At 35.0% G+C, this 22,766-nt stretch overlaps 1 pseudogene; it reads left to right on the top strand.

Moving 5' to 3' along the window:
* Positions 1–3,366: 3,366 nt before the first annotated feature.
* On the top strand, positions 3,367–4,031 carry LOC122747681 (annotated as a pseudogene).
* The last annotated feature ends 18,735 nt before the right edge of the window (positions 4,032–22,766 follow it).

Genomic DNA, 22,766 nt, shown 5'->3' with positions numbered 1-22,766 from the left:
CAGAAAGGTGAGGACTGGTTAAGAATATTTGAGAATCATCAGCATGGAGATGATGATTAAACCTATGAGAATTCATAAGGTCAGCAAGTGAAATAGTATGGAAGAAAAAGATAGGATGGTGCAAGATTAAAGCCCCTCCCGAGATATAAAATTAGTGGAAGTGTGCTCAATGAATATCCAGCAAAGGGCAATGAAAAGTATTTTAGCTTTATTTCCAACCAATTAGAACAAGTTGGAATTTTGAACATGGTCTTAACATAGTGTCCTAGCTTCATTGAGCAGTTGATGTTTGAGGTAGGGCTTAAAAGATATATAATAATTTTGTAATTAGAGACTGGAGGAAGTTAGATCAAGGCAGAATAAATAGCTTATAAAAGGTACACAAAGAAAAAAAACATAAAGTGTACAGGATTGGAACATAGGTCACATACAGAGGAATAATGGAAGATCAAGCTATGGTGGGGTCTGATTACTAATGTATGACTTAAGTGCTAGGCTAAGGAATCCAGAAAACTTCACAGACAGTGGGGTTTTTTAAAGGTATGTGAGCATGGTACTGATGTGATAAAATAGTTGGAAAATGTTACATTTGGAAGGAAGTCCCAGTAGATTGAAATAACTTGACCAAAGTCATGTATATACATACATACATAAACACATGTATATATAGGCTTAACACTTCACTAACACTTTTAAGACACTATGTGTTTATATATATAAATATATGTGTGTCTACACACACAAACATAAGTGGTAGCTGATACCTGTGTGTCCTAAGAGTAGGCAGCAGAAGGTTTCCTTCAAGGTAGATAAACCATAGATAGACATGTGGTAATCCTGGTTGATCTCTTAATCAAAATAAAATGCATCAAAATCCTGGTGGTGGATGTTCTCTTTATAACCTTGTCCTAATGCACCGTCAACTACAAAACCACCACTTGCATATGGGGGTTGTGTATGTATGTCATAATTATTTTTAGCAAAGGCCTTTGATTTATATCCCTGTTCTAAAGAGCCCATTTGACATGCCCATATCAATAAATCAGTAGGCTATTATTTTCATACAAATGGACACATGAAGAGAATAAGCTCAACACCATAGAATACCAACAGTGTTACTGTTTTTCTTTCTAGGCTATCTTGTCATAAATGAGGTATAAGAGGACCTTATCTCTGGAAAGAAATGTCAAATGGTCTGAGACTATCAGAATATGTTTCAGTCAGCACATAAGAAAGGTTGTAAGGTTGTAAGGCTGCTGGACAAGACCAAGTTTCTGGTATGAATAAAATTACAGATGTCAGTTGTTCAGTTAAGGAATGATGAGACATGATTGTGAATAATATTTATGGTGGGATGAAGATTCTTTGAGGAAGTAATATCTGGGCTTCCATAACAGACAAGGGAGGCTAATGGCCAGCAACAGGAATAGATCCCTTGTAGTCATACATGATAGGAATTTGCAACTCTTTTCCTTTTATCCTGGGTAATTCAATTTTTTTCTAAACTAGTCATTCATTTATAATTATTAATTCATTTAACATTTAATGAACATTTTATTAAGTATCTTATGATGTACAAAACTCTGTGATTTCTATGTGACTTTCTCCAGTCTTGAAATATCTATAAAGGTGAAGAAGGAATAGAGAAGGATAGAGGAATAGAGCCAATTCTTCTCTCAGTCAGGCAAAAAGAATTTGTTTAGAGTCTACTGTGCTCCAGGTACTATGCTAAATAATGGGGATGTAAGGAAAGATAAAAGACAGTCTCTACTCTCAAGGAGCTCACAATATAATAGGAGCGGGAACATGCAAACATTATGTCACAGACACAGAAAGACAGACAGAAACAGACAGAGACAGACAGAGAAAGAATGACAGAGAGAAACAGAAACAGAGTGACAGAGAAAGACAGACAGACAGACAAAGAATAGGGGGAAATCAGCAGAGGGAAGAAACTAGGGATGAGAGGGATTAGATAAGGCTTCTTTTGGAAGGTAGGATTTTCTCTTGGACTTGAAGGAAGCCAGGGAATCCAGGACTTGGAGATTAGGAGGAAGAACACTCCAAATATGAGGGACAGATTGGGAAAATACCCAGAGGCAGGAAGTAGTGTCTTGTATAAGTAACTGAAAGGAGGCCATTGTCACTGGATCGATGAGTACAAGGTGGTATGTGAGGTGTCAGAAGACTGAAATGGTAGGGCTGGATATAGGTTTGGAAAGGCTTTGGACAGTAAAGAGAGGAGGTTTTTTGTTTTTGTTTTTATTTAATACTGGAGTTAATAGGGAACCAATGGAGTTTATTGAATAGAAGGATGACATAGTTGGACCCATACTTTAGAAAAAGCACTTTGGCATGTGAATGGAAGATGGACTGGAATGGAGGGAGACTAAGCCATAGACTATGGCAAGAGTTAAGATGTGAAGGCCTATACAAAAGTGGTAGCTGTATCAGAGGAGAAAAGGAGATACATATGAGAAATATTATAGAGGTAAAAGTTGCAGGCCTTGGAAAACTGTATAGGGGGTGAGAAATAGTGAGGAGTGGAGAACTACACTGTGAAGCCAAGTAATTGGGGTGATGGTGGTGCCTTCAACAGTAAAAATATCTGGAAGTGGGAAGGGTCTTAGAGAGAAGGATAATGAGTTCTTCTGCCCCAAATACAGTACTCTTTCATCTCCAAAGGTGTAAAATTTGCCTCCTTTTGGGGATGTGTGAAAAACTCAGGAATGCTACTATCAGATAAAAATATAATTGGGAAATGTTTTAAAAATAAGTAAAAATTAAAAAAACTTATACAATTAGTCATATTTTAAGTATCCCCAAGTGGTATTTTGAAAGGTTTCAAAGGATGGGAGAATTTCAAGAAGTGCATTTAGGAGGGACTCAAATTTTAATCATAAATAACAGTCTAAGAAAAGCAGAGTGGTAAAAAGAAAGAGGGTTTCTTATGGAATTACAAAAGAAACCAGTTCATTTGTTGTGGAGTGCTATAAAATAAAGCTTCCCTCAATGGTTGAAGCTAGATCATAGAGGGTTTCTAGCACCAGGTCAAGGATTTCTATCAAGGATTGATAGAAAACCATAAAAGTATTTTAGACAAAGAAGTGATATTAAATGTGTGCATTAGGATTATTATTCAGTCAGTGTTTAGAAGAACAAACTAAAGGGGGAAAGATGAAACAAGAAAACAAAGAGAAAAAATATATATTAATAATGCATTTAATAGGAACTTGGACCAAAATGGGAATGGAAATTTGTGAATTCATGCCAGATATTATATGGAAATAGAATCTGCTGTCTCTTACTCACTTTCGGCCTCTTCCGGTTGGTGGAGTGCCTATTAGCACAGGCTGTAGTGTAAAGATGGCTAAGTCTAAAAACCATACCACCCACAACCAATCAAGAAAATGGCCCAGAAATGGCATCAAAAAAGCTAAGTCATGGAGATATGAGTCTCTGAAAGGGGTTGACTCCAAGTTTTTGAGAAACATGCGCTTTGCAGAGAAACACAACAAGAAGGGACTGGAGAAGATGCATGCCAACAATGCCAAAGCCATCAAGGCCCGAGCAGACGTCATCAAGGCCCTGAGCACCAAGGCCTCCAAGGCCAAGCTCCTTAGGCCCAAGATGCCCAAGATCTCCAAGGCCAGTGCCTGGTGTGCTGGCCTCAAGATGGCCACCAAGAGTCCAGGCCCTAGTGTCAGCATCAAACTCCCAGGCCCCAAGATCACAAAGCCTGATCCTAAGATTGCCAGAACCACTGACCTCAAGGCTGCCAAGTCCACGACCCCAAGGCTGCCAAGCCTACTGACCCCAAAGCCACCAAATCTCATGCCGAGGTCACAAAGTCTACCACCAAGGCAGCCAAGTCTGATCACAAGGCAACTAAATCTGATCCCAAGGCAGCCAAGTCCAGTGATTCCAAGGCTGCTAAGCCTCCTGAGTCCAAACCCAAAGATGCTGGGGCTAAAGCTGCAAGTCCAAGCCTTAAAATAAATGCTTCATTCAGGATAGAAGGACTTGTTTAAACCCTAAAACGAACATTTTCTTCTCATCCTGTATGGTTATTCACTATTTTTTACAAATAAAGGAAATGGTGAGTCATGAGAAAAAAAAAGGAAATAGAATCCATAGACCTTGGGAATTGATTATATAGAAAGTAAGAAAAAAAATAAGATTTTACTGAAGTTTTGAGACAGGGCTATTGGGATAATGTTAATACCATTACTAGAAATAACAAGATTAAAGACGAAAGGACAATAATGAGTTTGTGTTTGGTGCTAGCAGAAAATCCAAAAGTTATCCCAGTCGGTCATTGGAAAGTTGACAATTCAATTGAACAGATACTCAATAAGCATAGGGTCTGACTCTTAAGAAAGTAGCTAGAACCAGAGATATACAAATGCAAGTCATCTTTACCATAAAGACTTGATCTCCAATGAAAAAGCCTTTATCTTTATTTAGCCAGGTATGTGGGTCTTTTCTGGAATGTCTGGGTTTTTCATCCGTGGGATACAGGCTGCTTATGCAAAGTCCTGAGGGCCTTCTTCATGGAGATGTCTTTCCTATGTAACCTATTCTTCTTCCTCCCTGGGGATAAACAGTGACCCTGATGTATAAATATATAACGGTATCCTGTTCCCTTTTATAAAATACATTTATAATGCCTGTATCCATGGATTGCAATGTAAATTCCTTGAAAGTAGGGATTGTTTCATTCTCTGTAATTGTTGTATCTTCATTGTTGAACTCAGTACCCAGACCTCCCAGGTATATTAAAGAAAAAAAAAATACCATGAGAACCATATCAAAAATTAAATTGACAGATATGACCTCTTTCTGCATGTTTCCCACTATTTTAAGCATGGTACAAAAATGGGAATAATTGGCTGAGTGCAGGAGATTTCATTATTGGATATGGAATCTAAAATGCAGATGAAATTGTGGAGTAATTGCTTATTAATCTTGGGCAAATCCTGGAGAAGAAGACAGCTGCCCAAAGAGCAGAGGGAGAAAAATTGGATTTGTGAATCCTTGGCAAAAAATGTACTGAATGGTATATTAAACAAATGGATTAACAAATAACTCACTGGCAAATGATCAAAAATTCTGGGTTGTTTTTTTAAAATAATAATAAAGAGTTTTATTTAAAATTTTGAGTTCCAAATTCAATCCCTTCTTCCCTTCCACCCCACCTCCCTGAATCAGTAAGTGCAAATATAGGATATACAAGTTAAAACCCTCAAAATCAAAGGAAAGATTTATAAAATTAAACTGTTTAAAATCAGTGAGCTAAAACAAGTAGTCAATTTTATGAAAAAAATAAAATAGATAAGCCAAAAGCTAATTTGAATTGTAAGAGAGAAGTAATCCAAATTATTAGTAACAAAAATGAAACAGGTGAAGTCACAACCAATGAAGATGAAACTAAATCAGTTATAGGGAGCTATTTTGCCAAAATATATCCTAATAAAACTTACAACCTAAGTGAAATGTATGAATATTTAAAAATACTAATTACCTGGCTTAACAGATGAAGAAAAATTCCTAAATAACCCTATTTTAGAAAAAAATAATTTAGAAATCCATAAATGAATTCTCTAAGGAAAAAAAAAAGAAACAGGACCATATGCATTTTTTTTTCCTTTAGTGAGGCAATTGGAGTTAAGTGACTTGCCCAGGGTCACACAGCTAGTAAGTGTCAAGTGTCTGAGGCCGGATTTGAACTCAGGTCCTCCTGAATCCAGGGCCGGTGCTCTATCCTCTGTGCCACCTAGCTGCCCCCATATGCATTTTTAAATAAATTCTAAAACAAAATTAAAGTTTATTAATTCCAATAGTATGTAAATTATAGGAAAATTAAAGAAGTCCTACCATAATTTCTACCACACACTTACAATTTCAGTACCTAAACAAAGAGAGCAAGATCAGGGAAAGAAAACTATAAGCCAATTTCCCTAACCAATATTAAGACAAAAATTTAAATAAAATAATAGCAAGGAGATTACAGTAATATATAACAAAGATCATGTATTATGATCAGATGGGGAGTATAACAGAAATATAGAATTGGTTCAGTATTAGGTAAATATAAGTATGACCAACCATTTCAATAGCAAAAGTGACAAAATTCACTTGGTCAGTAGATGTAGAAAAAGCTTTTGACAAAATATAACATCCATTCCTATTAAAGACACTATACAACATAAGGATGAATGGAACTTTTCTTAAAATGACAATATTTATCTAAAATGAAGAGTAAACATTTTATTTAATGGCAATAAACTAGACACATTTCTAATAAAATCAGAGGTGAAGCAAAGATGTCCATTATCAATCACCATTATTTTTCAATACTCCACTTGAAATACTAGCTATAGCAATAATACAAGAAAAATAAATTGAAGGCATAAGTATGGGTAATGAGGAAAGAAAACTGCCATCATTTACAGATGATATGATAGTATACTTAGGGAATCTTAGAGGATCAACTAAAAAACTAGTCAAAATAATGAACAGTTTTGGCCAAGTTGCAAGATACAAGATAAACTTATACAAACCATCAGAATTACTATATATCAGCAACAAATCCCAGCAAGAAGAGATAGAAAGAGAAATTCAATTTAAAATAACTATAGATACTATAAAATACTTGGGAGTCAACTTGCCAAAACACATACACACAATTATTATGAGAACACAATTACAAATTATTCTTCCCACAAATAAAGATACCCAAATAATTGGAGAAATACTAATGGTTCATGGTTAGTCAGAGACAATAAAAAAAAATTACAACACTACCTACATTGATTTGCCTGTTTAATATCATATCGATCATAGTACAAAAGAATTACTTTATAAAGTCAGAAAAATTATAAAATTCATCTGTAATAAAAAATAGTCAAGAATATCAAGGGAATTAATGGAAAAAAAATTGAAGGAAAGCAGCCTAGTAGTATCAGATTTCAAACTATATTACAATGCTGTAATCATGAATACAGTCTGGTCCTGGCTAAGAAATAGATTGATGGATTAGTGGAATAGATTAAAACCACAATACATAGTAGAATAATCATAGTAATATAATATTTGATGAACCCAATGATCTAAGATTTTGAGGCAAGAAATGAATAGGTGATTAAAAGCTGCTGAGAAAACTGGAAAGTTGCCTGGCAGAAATTAGTTATAGACCAACATTTCACACTATATACCAAGTTAAGTTCAAAATTGGCACATGATTTAGATATAAAGGGTATATCTTTTTATTTTTAAAACAATTTAGTTTTATATGTTTCTTTAGTGTTTTATTTTTCACAATTACATGTAAAACAATTTTTACATCAATTTTTAAAACTTTGAGTTCCAAATTATCTCCCTTCCTCCCTTGCCCCTCCACTTTGAGAAGAAAAGCAATTTGATATAGGTTATATATGTGTAGTCATGCAAAACATTTCCATATTAGTCATGTGAAAAAAAAACAGACAAAAAATCTCAAGAAAAATAAAGTTAAAAAAAGCTACAATCTGTATTCAGAAACCATCAGTTCTTTCTCTGAGGTTGGATAGCATTTTTCATCATAACTCCTTCAGAGTTGTCTTTCATCATTATATTGTTGGAAATAGTTAAGTCATTCACAGTTGATCATCTTACACTATTGCTGTTACTTTGTACATAGTACATTTCACTTTGCCTCAGCTCATGTATGTCTTTCCAGGCTTTTCTGAGAGTATCCTGCTCATCATTTCTTATAGCACAATAGTATTTCTATCATAATCACATACCATACTTTGTTCAGTGTTTCCATAAAGGATGTATCTTAAGCAAATTAGGGGAGCATAGAAGAAATAACCTGTCAGATCTATGGATAGGGGATAAGTTCATGATGAAGCAAGAAATAAAGTAGTTAAAAAGAAGTAAAATTGATCATTTTAATTACAAAAATTATGGGTTTTTTGCACAACAGAAATACATGCAGCCAAAATTAGAAAAAAAAAGTAGAACAGTGAAAAAAAATTGTGGGAAATGAGCTATTTCCCAATACATTAAAAGGATATAAAATGCAGCTTTCAGAGGAAGAAATCAAAACTATTCATAATTGTATTAAAAATGGCCCAAATCACTAACAATTAGAAAAAACAAATTGAAACAACTCAGTTACTTCCTTGGCTAAGATTGGTTAAGGTAACCAAAGAAGAAGAAGAAGGAGGAGGAGGAGGAGGAGGAGGAGGAGGAGGAGGAGGAGGAGGAGGAGGAGGAGGAGGAGAAGGAGAAGGAGAAGGAGAAGGAGAAGGAGAAGGAGAAGGAGAAGGAGAAGGAGAAGGAGAAGAAGGAGAAGGAGAAGAAGGAGAAGAAGGAGAAGAAGGAGAAGAAGGAAGAGAAGGAGGAGGAGAAGAAAGAGAAGAAGGAGAAGGAGAAGAAGAAGAAGAAGAAGAAGAAGAAGAAGAAGAAGAAGAAGAAGAAGAAGAAGAAGAGAAAATGCTAGTACAGATGTGGTAAACTAGGTACACTAATCTAATGTTGGTGGAAATGTTAATTAGTCCAACCTTTTTTTTTTTGTTGATCAATTTAGAACCATATCCAAAAGGCTACAAAACTATGCATACACTTTGACCCAGACATACTGCTTCTATGTCTCTAACCCAAGGAGATCAAAGGAAAAAAAAAGGAAACCATGTCATATACATATGTATATATGTATGTTTGTATGTATGTATGTTGTGTGTGTGTTTGTAAAGAGAAAGACAGAGACAGAAGCCCTTTATTGGCAAAAATTGGAGATTGAGAGGATGCCCATCAATTTGGGAATGACTGAACATGTTATAGTATATGAATGGCATGGAATATATTATACTCTAAGAAATTATGGAGTGTTTCAGAAAAACCTTGGAAGATTTATATGAACTGATAGAAAATGAAGTGAGCTTAACCAAGACAATCTACATAGTAACAGCTATAATCTACAGGTAACAATAATAGACATTAATTATCATCAATACAATGATCCACTACAACTCCAAAGGGCTTGTGATATGTTATCCATGTCAAGAGAGAAAACTGATGGATTCAGATTATAGATTGAGGAAAGTTTTTTTTCCCTATTTTTATTGCCCTTTTTTTGAACATGACTAATGTGGAAATATGTTTTGCATGACTTCATATGTATAATGGTTATATTTTTTCTTTGTAAATGAGGTGGGGGAGGGGAGGAAGGAAGATAATTTGGAACTGAAAATAAAAATAAATATAAAAAATGAAGTCATGGAATTCAGAAGATCTTCTCTGTGGGGATTTTAACAAGTATCTTAAAGAAAGTTTGGGGTAGAAATAAAACTGTTCAAGCAAAGAATAGATGGCCAACTATCAAGAATGCAGAATTGTTTTGTAGGTTAGGATGTGTGATTTTTAAAGTTCCTTACAACTGTTCATTGGAACTTGAGTCACTATTGAAACTGCATTTCCAGTCATCTTTTATGTACTTGCATTACCAATTCAGCATTATGCATCTAGTTTCTTCATGCTACTTAAAGTCTATATGTTAAGAAAAAAAAGAAAGAAATGTTATGAGAAAGTCATTCATGATGACTTGTTAGGGACTTAATATAGGACCTTTCTCAAACATTTTGAGTGACCCTTAATTCTGAAGTTTGTATAGCAAGATCTTCCTTCACAATCCTTTTCAGGTTAACAGATACTGGGCCACATTTTTGAAAATTTGCCAGGTAGACCCTAAAAGAAGATGCTAACAGAGAGCAGTATTTAACCAAAATTAGTGAGTGCCTAATTGTTGAATATGGGGACAGTGTAAAGGTGGAAGAGAGGATCTTTTGAAATAGGAAGTATCTTATGAGCAGCCTTAAAATAATCACAGCATATAAACATTCACACATTCTGTCTATAAACAAAATTATGAGGTTGGATTCATAGTGGATTAGAGGAGACTGGCCTTAGAGTGAAGAAGACTTTTACCTAACCCCTGTCTCTGACACATACTACCTATATGACCATGGGTAGTCCCCCACTGTCTTTGGCAATCCACCAAGACTATAAGTTCAACACAATCAGTGAATCTTCATTGGTAGATGGTATTGTAATGATTGGAATGACGCCACCTACTGGAGACTTGCTGTGGGAAAGTTCCACCATGAGGAAAATGCCTCAGAGGCATTGTGGCTTTTCCTTGGAGTCAGGAAATGACGTTTGCTCATGGGTGCTGTCTATCAAGGCTACCAGCCAATCAACTTGAGGAGCCTCCTATGGTCTGGGAGGAGACAGGAAGGAGGAAAGGGAGCCTGCGCAGAGAAGGCTGGGGCTTTTTGGCTTCCTGACTTGATGGTGGTGGCGGCAGAGGACTTCACAGGAAATTTGAGGAAAGATAGGAATGCCAGGCTGTTAGAATTCTGTTCTCAATCTTTTTCTTTCTATTTTCCAATAAACCCTTAAAAACCTAAACTCGTTTTATCAGTGATTTTTAGTCAGTTTCCCCCAAACTGGGGGAACAGATTAGAATCCACATTTAGAATCTTAAATTACACAGTATTCACACATATTGAGATCTTTTCTAGAAGATATCAAAGGTTAAGAGGAAATAATACAAATTATTCATGCCATTGTCATGTGATGTCATTTATATAATAACTCTTTCCCTTGATGTCAGTTATAAGCCATCCATTTTTTTCTTATTCCAATGTAATTATTTTCCATAAACCTCTTTAGCGGATCTTCCCAATAGAATGAAAACTTTCTTCTGGTTCTTATTTTTCTTTTTGCTTTGTTTTGTTTTTTGTTTTGTTTTTTGCAGGGCAATGAGGGTTAAGTGACTTTCCCAGGGTCACACAGCTAGTAAGTGTCAAGTGTCTGAGGCCAGATTTGAACTCAGGTCCTCCTGAATCCAAGGCCGGTGTTTTATCCACTGTACCACCTAGCTGCCCCCCCTCTGGTTCTTTTAATCACTGCATTATATTCTCACCTCTTTTTTCAATCATATATCACTTAAGTGATGACTTTCATTCCATTTCACAGATAGAATTCACCTTCAGGGAATAATAAGTAGGATGTTGGGCATGGAGTCATAAATTCCTTGTTTCAGATCACACCACAGGCACTACATGTGTGAATCTAGGAAAGGTACTCAACATATCGTTACCTCATCTGTAAAATTAAGCAATTATATTTTAAGGTAGCAGTAGTGTCAGTAGTAATGTTAATAGTAATAGTCATCATCACCATAGTAATAATTGGAGCTGTAATAATAATAATGATAACAACAATTATGATGATGATGATGATAATAATAATAATAAAACTAGTGTTTGCATGGGGTATCCCAAAAGGTTTAATGCAGTTTTAAACTATTAAAACTTAACACTTAAAATTATATTATGGGGGCTGCTAGGTGGCTCAGTGGATAGAGTGGCAGCCCTGGATTCAGTAGGACCTAAGTTCAAATCTGCCCTCAGACACTTGACTTTTAATACCTGTGTGACCCTGGGCAAGTCATTTAACCTTCATTGCCCCCCAAAACAGAAAACAAACAGAAAAACCCTATATTAACATTTTTACCCTATTTAGCCTTTTAAGGTTTTTGAAAAATTTTACATATGTTATCTCTCATTTGGTTCTCAAAACAACCCTGTGAAGTAGTTGTTATTATAAATTATTATCTTAATTTTACAGAATAATCCCTTCTACTCCTAAATCTATGCTGCTGTGATTATGCCATAGCCTACTCTTAACTGCAATTCATCTTTCCATTCCCCTGTGAGTTACCTACAGCATCCCCATTTTTATGGTTTTAAAAGACTCCTCCAGGAGTGACTTTAGACATAACAGAAATCCATTCTAGCAAATTTATTTTTGTCACTCTTATAAGTAGCAGTATGTCAAAACTGTATTTATTAAATATTAAAGTACTATAATTAAAAATAGCAGTCATAATATGACCTCATTACTATTCAAATGTATAATATCACTAGTTTTCTACACAAACTCTTTTATTTTTATCCTACTCCACCCAGGGACCCGAGGCTGGTAACCTCCTCTCTAATGTACAATTTCACCTCCCCTAATCCCTAGATTTGTTTGTATTCTGCATTTGAATTCTGCCTCTTTGGGAATTGAATCCCCACCTGAATTCCTCATTATTAACCTAAATCTACTCCCATTTCAGGTCCCAAATTTCATCCCACTTTTCCTCATGAGGCCTTTTGAACCTTAATCCTTCAGTGACCTCTCCCTTTTCTGAAATTTTGTAGCATTATTTTTATGAACTATTCATTCTAATACAACTATATATAATCTGGTATTGTTACTTCAATGTTTATGTGTATTTGTCTTCTTTCTGACCAGATAGTAGCTCCTTTATTGAAGCTATCGTGTTATTATCAATTAATCAACCAACAAGATGGTATTACCACTTATGCTCTTCCTGTTACTATGCTTGTCACTGAGATGCAATATCTGATACATCCCTTGCTTTCAAGGAGCTTGCATTCTTACAGGGAACATAACATGAGCGGGTATGGGAATATATATATATATATATATATATATATATATATATATATGTGTGTGTGTGTGTGTGTGTGCGTGTGTGTATGTGTGTGTGTGTGTGTGTGTGTAGAAAAGGAGAATGATGAGGTTGGGGGCTCACTTTCTGCTGGTGAGCTTCTGAGAGTGGACTGGAGAGGGGCTGCACAGTGTGATTTTAAAAATCTAAATGTGTGGTTGCCTTAAATTACAAGCTTTAGCACCAGTCTTTGGGCATTAAGCATTTATTAAAGCATACTAGGTATTAGCAAAAAGAGAACACATGGAGTTCAGAAAGTTAAAAAAAAAAAAAGGCTTATCTAGCCTAGAGTTCCAGCCTAGTTGAGTTCTTCCTCAAGTCCTTCTCTATGAGCCAGCTTCAACTATGAACTCCTCTCAAACTGAGTGTGGAAGCTTTTTATAGGTTGGAGCAGGGGCAGTCCTTACATACTGCTTCAAGCTGATTGGTAGGTGTCATCCAAATCCATTGGTTCACTGGACTTGAAGGTGGTCTCAAGTTGAGTTAGCTTCTGAGAATAATACCTTCTTAAGGGCCAGCCAGGTGTGGTTACAATCTAATTAACTTTAAGTAGGCTAATCAGCAAAGTCAGTCAATCTCACTTAATTTAATCATTTTAGATTAATCTCCAGGTGGGCCTTTGAGTATCTGCCAAATCCTATTATTTTCTCACATTAGCTTTCTCCCATAGAAACTACAGACCCCAGGTGGTGAGTTAATAGAAAAGAGGCCAGCTCTGCTCTTCGAATTAGCTGAGCTGGAAGCAAGTTTGAGGATTGAGTCAATCTTTGCTAGAACAAGGGAGCTTATCCATTTTTCTCTTTATCTATTCCCTTGTCACTGGCATTATTAATTTCACCTTTTTTATATATTTTATTCTCATTAATAAAACCTGATTTGTTTGTGGAAAAGAGGCTGTTAATCTCCTTCCTTATTGGCCTGGGAGAAATAACTAAAAAAGGCAGTTTGGAAGGGAAGAAATGTTGGACTTAGAGGTCCTCATTATTTCCTGAACCCCAATATTATGGCAAGCCACTCAATTAACTCTCCCTATATTAAATTTGGCCCTTACACTTCCATGCTTAGAATGCTCTCCTTTTGCTATTGTCTCTTCAGATATCTAGTTTCCTTGAATACTCAGCTTAAATGCTACCCTTTTCAGGAAACCTTTTCTGAGTCCTCCAGTTTCTAATGCCTTCTCATCCAAGATTGCTTTATAAAGTATATGATGCAGTGGAAAGAGACTAGCATCATACAACTAGTGTCTGAAGCAAGATTAGAATTCTGCTCTTCCTGTTTCCAGATCAGGATCTCTATCCACTGTGCTGCCTATATACATCAATATCTTTTCCTTCATTCAGAGGGGAGGTTTAGGAAAACACATTCAAGAATATGTGCTTTTGGGAAAAAAAATGTGGTTTTGGATGGGAATGAACATGAAGGCTATGAGAAAAAACATAAACAAAAAACTTTACATGCACTCAAATATACCTTTCAGAGAAATGCATTGCCTTGGAAGGTATTCCTAGAATGAGACACTGAATATTTGACACAATTAGAGAGAGAGCACATTTAGGTGACCTAGAAGTAGTTGTAAACCAAATAGAAAGGAGGACTAAAGACCACTGAATCAGAGGCTTGAGAGTGGTAAGGTAGAAAGAACCCTGGCTCTGCAGAGAGACAGAAAGAGACAGAGAAGGGAGAAAAGGAAGAGAGCACAAGGAAACCAGAACAACATGGAATCTTGCAGTCACTGAGGAAGAATAAATCCAGAACTGATGTTAAGATGCAAACCTGTAACTTAACTGTATTGTGAGTCTTGTGGACTTTGAGATTGTCGAGTTGAAGCCAAACCCTAGCAACTATTAATATTTCTCTGTGGAAAATATAGTTCCCTACCCAAGGGAAGGATTGATTACCTAAAAACCCTGAGCCACATTAAGTATTATGAATTGGAAAAAAACATATGGTCTCTCTGGGATGGTGGGGGGTTTTATTTTATTACTGTAAGCTAGTTATAAATTTGTTTTGGGTTTTTAAGTGTTAAATAAAGCCTGTTCTATATTGAGAGGGAAAAAAGTGATTAGATTGTTCAGATATAAACTTTCAGGCTTTTTTTTCCAATTCAAGGTGTTACAATCCTACAGCTCAAAGAGGGAGAGGGAAGGGTAAGGTCTCATATTATCTTGGGAATGGCCAAGGAATATTCCAAACAAGTTGAGCAGGTATGCAAAACCATGTGAGAAGAATCTAAGCGAGGGAGATAGAAGGAACTAACAAGACAGACAAACAGAAATTCTTGGGAATTGAGGCCAATGATTGACTTAGAAGGAAATTAATACTGAAAAAAAGAAAAAAAGTTAAGTAGATAATGACAAAATGAGGAGATGAGGCAGTTTAGAAAATAGGTTCAAAATATATGGATAAATGCCTTCATAGTAACATTACAGTGGTCCAAAGCTCCCATGTGATTAATTTCTGAAGCACTGTTCTTAAAGAGGCAGCTTGAAAAGATGCTATTTCTTATATGTATTTGTCTCCCATTAAATATCTAATATTTCTTCAATAAGTATTTAAGAAATAAATGAGTGAATGGATGGATATATGGAGGACATAGGACTAAATGTTAAGAAATGGGAAGACCTTTCAAAAGAAGGATTTCTGCTCAATCTAATCACATTCCAATATTTCTATTGTACTTTATGTATATTGTACATTATATACATATGCCATATATTTGTATATATATGCAAATTCACTCAAACAAAAATGTCTGTTTCATCTATTGAGTAAAACATCTGTTGTTGACTCGTAGGAGAGGACAAATATGTTAGGAAATATTTCTGCAGCTGGAGAAAGCATTTGTGTAAATGTTTGGTCAGTGGAGACAACACACACATTTGTAAGAAAACACGTTAAGCAAAAATTAAGGATTTCAGTATAACCAATAGTTTTGAAAGCATTTCCGTGGTCTTTCTGTATTCCCACTAATTCTTCAGTGGAGAAATAATCAAACAATTAGTTCACAAGACCTAGACTTGTGCTAGGTGTGAAGGATAAAAGATAAACAACTATTTACTGAGTGTCTATTAACAAGGAACAAAGATTTATTAAATGGTTATTATGCACTAGGCAGTGTGCTCAATGCTGGAAGCATAATACAAAAGAGTCCCTGCCCTCAAGGAACTTATTTTAAATAAGAAAAGAGGAGGGACACAAACATGGTGTTGATGCCTAAACCAGCCAAAGCCAAAGCACAGAAATAAAATTATAGACCTATTTCCCTAATGAATATCAATGCAAAAACCTTAAATAAATTATTAGCAAGGAGATCATAGCAATTCATCACCATGATAGTACACTATCACCAGGTGGGATTCATACCAGGAATGCAGGACTGCTTCAACATTAGGAAAGCTAACATAATCAACCACACCAATAACAAAAATAAGCAAAATCATGATTATCGCAATAGATGCAGAGAAAGCTTTTGACAAAATAAAATAATCATTCCTGTTAAATGCTATAGAACATAAGAATAGGTGGAGCTTTCCTTAAAAGTTTAAGCAATATCTACCTAAAACCATCAGCAAACATGATATGTAATGAGGATAAGTTAGAGGCATTCCCAATAAGATCATGATTGAAACAGGGATATCCATCATCACCTCTATTATTTAATATTGTACTAGAAGTGTTAGCTTTAGCTATAAGAAAAGAAAAAGTAATTAAAGGAATTAGAATAGGCAAGGAGGAAACAAAACTACCACTCTTTGCAGATGATATGATGGTATACTTAGAGAATCCCATAGAATCCACTAAAACCTACTTGAAACAACCAACAACTTTAGCAAAGTTGCAGGATATAAAATAAATCCACAGAAATCATCAGCATTTTTATACACGATGAAAAAAGCTCAGCAGCAAGAGATAAAAAGAGAAATTCCATTTAAAGTAACTGTAGACAATATAAAATATTTAGGAGTCTACCTGCCAAAACAAAACCAAGAAATCTATGACCACAATTACAAAACACTTTTCACACAAATAAAATAACATCTAAATAATTGGAAAATTATCAATTGTTCATGGATAGGCCAAGCTAATAAAAAAAGACAATTCTACTTAAATTAATGTACTTATTCAGTACCATACCAATCATACTACCTAAAAATTATTTTATAGAGCTAGAAAAAATAACAAAATTCATCTGGAAAAACAAAAGATCAAGAATATCAAGGAAACTAATGACAAAAAATGCATAGGATGGTGGGCTAGTCATATCAAATCTGAAGCTATACTATAAAGCAGCAGTCATCAAAACTATTTGGTGCTGGCTAAGAAATAGAGTGGTGGATCAATGGAATAGGTTAGGCCCAGAAGTTTCATCTACTTCAGGAGTAAATGACTTTATTAATGTACTGTTTGATAAAGAGATAGAGAATATTATGAAATGCAAAATGGATCATTTTGATTACATTAAATTAAAAAGGTTTTGTACAAACAGAAGCAATGCATCCAAAATTAGAAGGGAGGCAGAAAGCTGGGAAACAATTTTTATAGCCAGTGTTTCTGATAAAGACCTAATTTCTAAAATATATAGGGAACTAAATCAAATTCATAAGAATGCAAGTCATTCCCCAATTGTAAAATGGTCAAAGGATGTGAACAGGCAGTTTTCTGATGAAGAAATCAAAACTATTGTCATATGAAAAAATGCTCCAAATAACTATTGATTAGAAAATGCAAATTAAAACAACACCTATCAGATTGGCTAATATGACCCAAAAAAAGGAAAATAATAAATATTGGAGAAGATGTGGAAAAATTGGAACACCAATGCATTCTTTGTGGAGCTCTGAACTGATTCAACCATTCTGGAGAGCAATTTGGAACTATGCCCAAAGGGCTATAAAGATCTGCATACCCTTTGACCCAGCCAAAGGACTATTAGGTCCTTTTCCCAAAGAGATCATAAAAAAGGGAAAAGGACCCACATGTACAAAAATATTTATAACTGCTCTTTTTGTGGTGTCAAGGAATTGGTAATTGAGGGGATATCCATCAATAGGAAAATGACTGAACTAGTTGTGGTATATGAATATGATGGAATACTATTGTTCTGTAAGAAATGATGAGCAGGCAGATTTCAGAGAAACCTGGAAGGACTTACATGAACTGATGCTGAGTGAGATGAGCAGAACCAGAAGAACATTTTACACAGTATCAACAACATTATGTGTTGATCAACTGTGATAGACTTGACTCTTCTCAGCAATACAGTGGTCCAAGATAGTTCCAAAGGACTCATGAAAAATGCTCTCCAAATCCAGAAAAAAGAACTGTGGAATCTAGATGCAAATCGACCCATAGTATTTCCACTTTTTTGTTTTTCCTGTTTGAAGTTTTACCCTTTTGTTCTGATTCTTCTTTTACAGCATGACTAATGCAGAAATATGTTTATTGTGATTGTACATATATAATCTATATCAGATTGCTTGCTGTCTTGGGGAGGGGAGGAGGGAGTGAGGAAGCAATTTTAGAACTAGAAATATTATAAAAACAAATGTTGAAAACTATCTCTTCATGTAACTAGAAAATAATAAAATACTTTTATAATAAAACTTCCTCAGTAGCATGATTATCACCATCATTGTCATAATTTCTATCATTCCTAGCCCTGAAAGTATCTGAGTGAGTACCACTATCTGTAAAGTTTGTACAGGGATGGTCCCGGACTATAATCTAAGACATAGAATAATGAGGCAGAAACCAATATTCAGGGCATATGTTAACTTAAAGTATCAATTAAATAAGGTATGTCTTTAAACCAGGATGGGAGCCAAGAGATGTATTGTGGTTTGTGATGCAAATTAAAGATGTTATTTTAGCTTTTGTTGACTCCTCATGCTCAAAAGAAAAAATACACCCCCAGTGCTATTCATCTACCTAAGACCTCCTCGGTGTTCTCTGTATACTATATGTGCTATGAAAATCTAGCCTGGATATTTACACCATCTTTAGTATAAGAGAACTAGTCTTTGTTTTTACTGTTCTAGTTATTTTTTTTAATCAAACTGTTATGAGAATGATTTTTGCTTGATAACATGATGCAAAATGTTTGTGAAAATGTCAAAGGAATAATGTTGCAGTGTTTGGCATTTAACAATGCAATGTTGTGACATGGAAAGAACATTAAATTGGACAATCAGAAGACCAGCATTCCAATCTAAGCAGTTCCACTAAAAGGTTGGCTTAATTAGGACCCCTGATCAATATTTCAAATGCAACAATGGAAAGAAATAGGCTGATGCTTCAACCTGAACCCTTGAACATTTGGATTCTTCAATGGGTTTCTCCATCCTTCTGTAAAAAGCACCCATGCCAAAGGATATAGATGGGGAGATTGCTTAGACAGTGATTAGTGAGAGTTATTTAAATCCACAGGACAAGACTAAGCAGGTAGTCATAAATAGCTTCAGTTTAAAAGATAAGAGAAGTAATGTGGTAATATAGCAGCTTGGTGATGCAATGGATAAACTGTTGGGCCTGGAGTCAGGAAGACCTGAGTTCAATTCTAGCTATAGGTACTTATTATCTCTTGCCTGGGCAAGTCTCTTGATATTTTTGTCTCAGTTTCCTTATCTGTAAAATGAGTTAGAGAAGGAAATGTCAAATAGCAGTATCTTTGCCAAGAAAACCCCAAAAGGTGTCACAAAGAGTTCGATGCAACTGAAAATGACTGAACAATAACAAAAGCTACTAGAATAAGTAGTTCCAGGTACCTTTCTTGGGTGCTTCATCCAACCATAGGTTTCATAGGCCACCTGCTGCAATAAGCACCATTTCAAAATGCATTGTTATAGCCTCGATATACCACCCCCACATTTTGTTCACCCTTGCCCTGCTACCTGGCTTTTCCTCTTTTAAATTAAATTATTTTTTAAAACATTTTTCCAATTACATGTAAAGATATATTTGAGTTCCAAATTTTTCTTCCACCCTCCTTTCCTCCCCTCCTGAAACCAGAAAGCAATTTGACATATGGTATACATCACAATCATACTAAATACATTTCCACATTAGTCATGTTTTAAGAGAAGAATCAGAAAAAAAGGGGAAAAATGCCAGAAAGAATAAACAACAACAAAAATCAACAACGAAAGTGGAAATAGTATGCTTCAATCTGCTTTCAGACTCCATAGTTCTTTTTCTTAATGTGGAGAGCATTTTCCACCATAAATCTTTTGGTATTGTCTTGGATCATTGTATTGCTGAGAACAGTTAAGTCTATCACCATTGATCATCACATAGTGTTGTTGATATTGTATACAATCTTCTCTTGGTTCTGCTCATTTAACTCAGCATCAATTCATATAAGTCTACTCAGCTTTTCCATGGCCAACTGTACCAACTTAACCATGTTAGCTGGTACACTTGTGATTAAATCTATCTGGCCCTAAATTTACTTATCTACAAAATAACAAGGTTGGCCTATAAATCTCTAAAATTTGATTGATCTCTAAAAAATTCAATGTGAGGACCTCCTAGAAGGTTTATTTTCCCCATATATGTAAATCACAAGGAAGTTGCATTTGCATCTTTCTGTTTCTCTCTGTCTCTCTCTCTGTCTTTGTGTTTCTGTCTCTATATATTTATGTATATACACATATACACATATACATCAGATAGATGATGGATACATAGATACCCCACAGAGCAGATGATATAAAAATAAAGACAGGAAAGACATCCTCTGCTTAGAACAGGAGCAAATGTTCCCTCACTTTATAGATTTAGTGTGATGATGGAGATTTAAATTTTAATTTATTAATATTTAGCATTCATTTTATTTTTTTTGAGTTCTGAATTCTCTCCCTCTCTCTCACCATTCAGCCATCAATTAAGAAGGCAAGAAATGAGATATCAATTTTACATATGAAATCATGATAAACCTATTTTAATATTAACTGTGTTGCAAAAAAGCAAGATAAATACAGTGAAAAAATATGCTTCAATTTCCATTCAGATTCCATCACCTCATTATCTGGAGGTGTATAGCATTTTATATCACTAATCCTTGAGAATTGTCAAAGTATTTTACTTATCAGAATAGCTAAGTCATTCACAGTTGATCATTGTTATATTGCTATTACTGTGTAACAACTTTTTCCTGTTTCTGCTAACTTCATTTTCTTTAAGTTCATATATGTTTTTCCAAGGTTTTACTGAAAGCATCTTGTTCATAATTTCTTATGCTATAATAGTATTCCACCACAATCACATAATATAACTTGTTTAACCATTCACCAATTGATGGAAATTCTGTAAATATTCAATTCTTTGCCACCATGAAAAAGATATTATAAATACTTTATACACATATGTATTTTTTCTTTTTTTCTTTTATCTCTTAGTAATATTTAGTAGTAGTATTGTTGCTATGCACATTTTTATGGACCATTGGACATTTGTCCAAATTGTTTTCTAGAATTGTTGACTCAGTTTCTAATTCCACCAACAGTACACTAGTGTCCCAATTTTTCCACATGCCCTCCAACATTTGTCATATTTACTTTTATGTTATGTTAGTGAAGTTGTTCTGTATGAGGCGATACATCAGACTTATTTTAATCTGCATTTCTCTAATCACTAGTGATTTGGAATGATTTTTCACATGACTATAAATAGCTATGATTTCTTCTTCTGAAAACTACCTGTTCATATCCTTTGATCATTTATCAATTGTAGAATGATTCATATTCTTGTAAATTTCATACAGTTCTATATATATTTGAGAAATGAGGCCATTGTCAGAGAAATCTATTGTAAAAATATTTTCCCAATTTCTTTTTTTTTTTTTGGTGAATATATGAAGGCTTTATTACATTCTTTTTTTTCTGTTTAGAATTATATTTTCCAAATTACATGAAAGAACAAATTTTGACATAAATTTTTTAAAACTTTATGTTCCAACTTCTCTTCCTCCCTAGAATTCAAGCAATTCAATATAAGTTATACATGAGTAGTCATGCAAAACATTTCCACATTAGCCAGGTTGTGAAAGAAAACAGAAAAAAACAAAACTTCAAATTAAGGAACTATCAAAAAACATGTGCTTAAATCTGTTTTCAGATACAATCAGTTCTTTCTCTGTAGATGGATTGCAATTTTCATAAGTCCTTCAGAGTTATATTGGATAATTGCATTGCTGAAAATAACCACATCCTTCACAGCAGATCATCTTAAACTATTGCTGTTATTTTGTATACATTACATTTCACTCTGTTTCAGTTCATGGTATCCTGTTCATCATAACTTTTATGTAGTACCTTAAACTTAACAAAGAATTTTCTTCACAATAGCCCAGCAAAGTAAGTACCATACATTTTTCCATTATAATCAATCATCATAACTGTTTCACTCTGCCCTATTCCCTTCCCGTGATATTTACTCTCTTTTCTATCCTGTTTTACCCTATTCCTCCTCAAAAGTATTTTGCATCTGACCCTCCCCCACTCTACCCACCCTTCTTTCACCCTTCCCTCCTTATCCCCTTCCCCTCCTACTTTCCTGGGGTTGGATAGATTACTCCATCCAATTCTGAGTGTATGTTACTCCCTCCTTGAGCCAACTCTGATGAGATTAAGGTCTTTGAGCTAATTCTAATGTGTGTAAGGCTTCTTGAATTCCCCACACCTCCTTGATCTCTCCCCCCACTCCATAAACCCTTTCCTGCTTCTTTCATGTGAGATTTCACCCCATTCTGCCACTCCTCTATCCCCTCTCACAGTGTATTTCGCTCTGCCCTCAATTTTACCCCAAAGATGAACTCATGGGGCAGCTAGGTGACACAGTAGACAAAGCACCTGCCCTGAACCCAGGAGAACCCAAGCCCAAATTTGGCCTCTCATGCAAGGCACTCATCAACCCTGACTGTGCCCCCCCCCAAAAAAAAAAGAGAAACAAAAAAAATAAATTCTTTACAGGTATCATCCCTTCATAATCAATTCCTACTTGTTTCTTCTGTCTAAATTTATTCCTATCATCTGCCCTAATACTCAGAATGCTCTTATGATTTAGACTATATCATCTTCCCATGTAGGAATGTAAACATTTTAACCTTTTAACATATCTCATGATTTCTTTTTCCTGTTTGTATTTTTATGCTTCTCTTGGGTCTTGCATTTAAAAGTCAAATTTTCTATTCAGTTCA

This window comes from Dromiciops gliroides, chromosome 3 (genome assembly GCF_019393635.1).
Source record: "Dromiciops gliroides isolate mDroGli1 chromosome 3, mDroGli1.pri, whole genome shotgun sequence".
NCBI classification, from domain to species: Eukaryota; Metazoa; Chordata; class Mammalia; order Microbiotheria; family Microbiotheriidae; genus Dromiciops; species Dromiciops gliroides.
The sequence above is the reverse complement of the archived record's forward strand: the minus strand, read 5'-3'. Positions and strand labels throughout refer to the sequence as shown.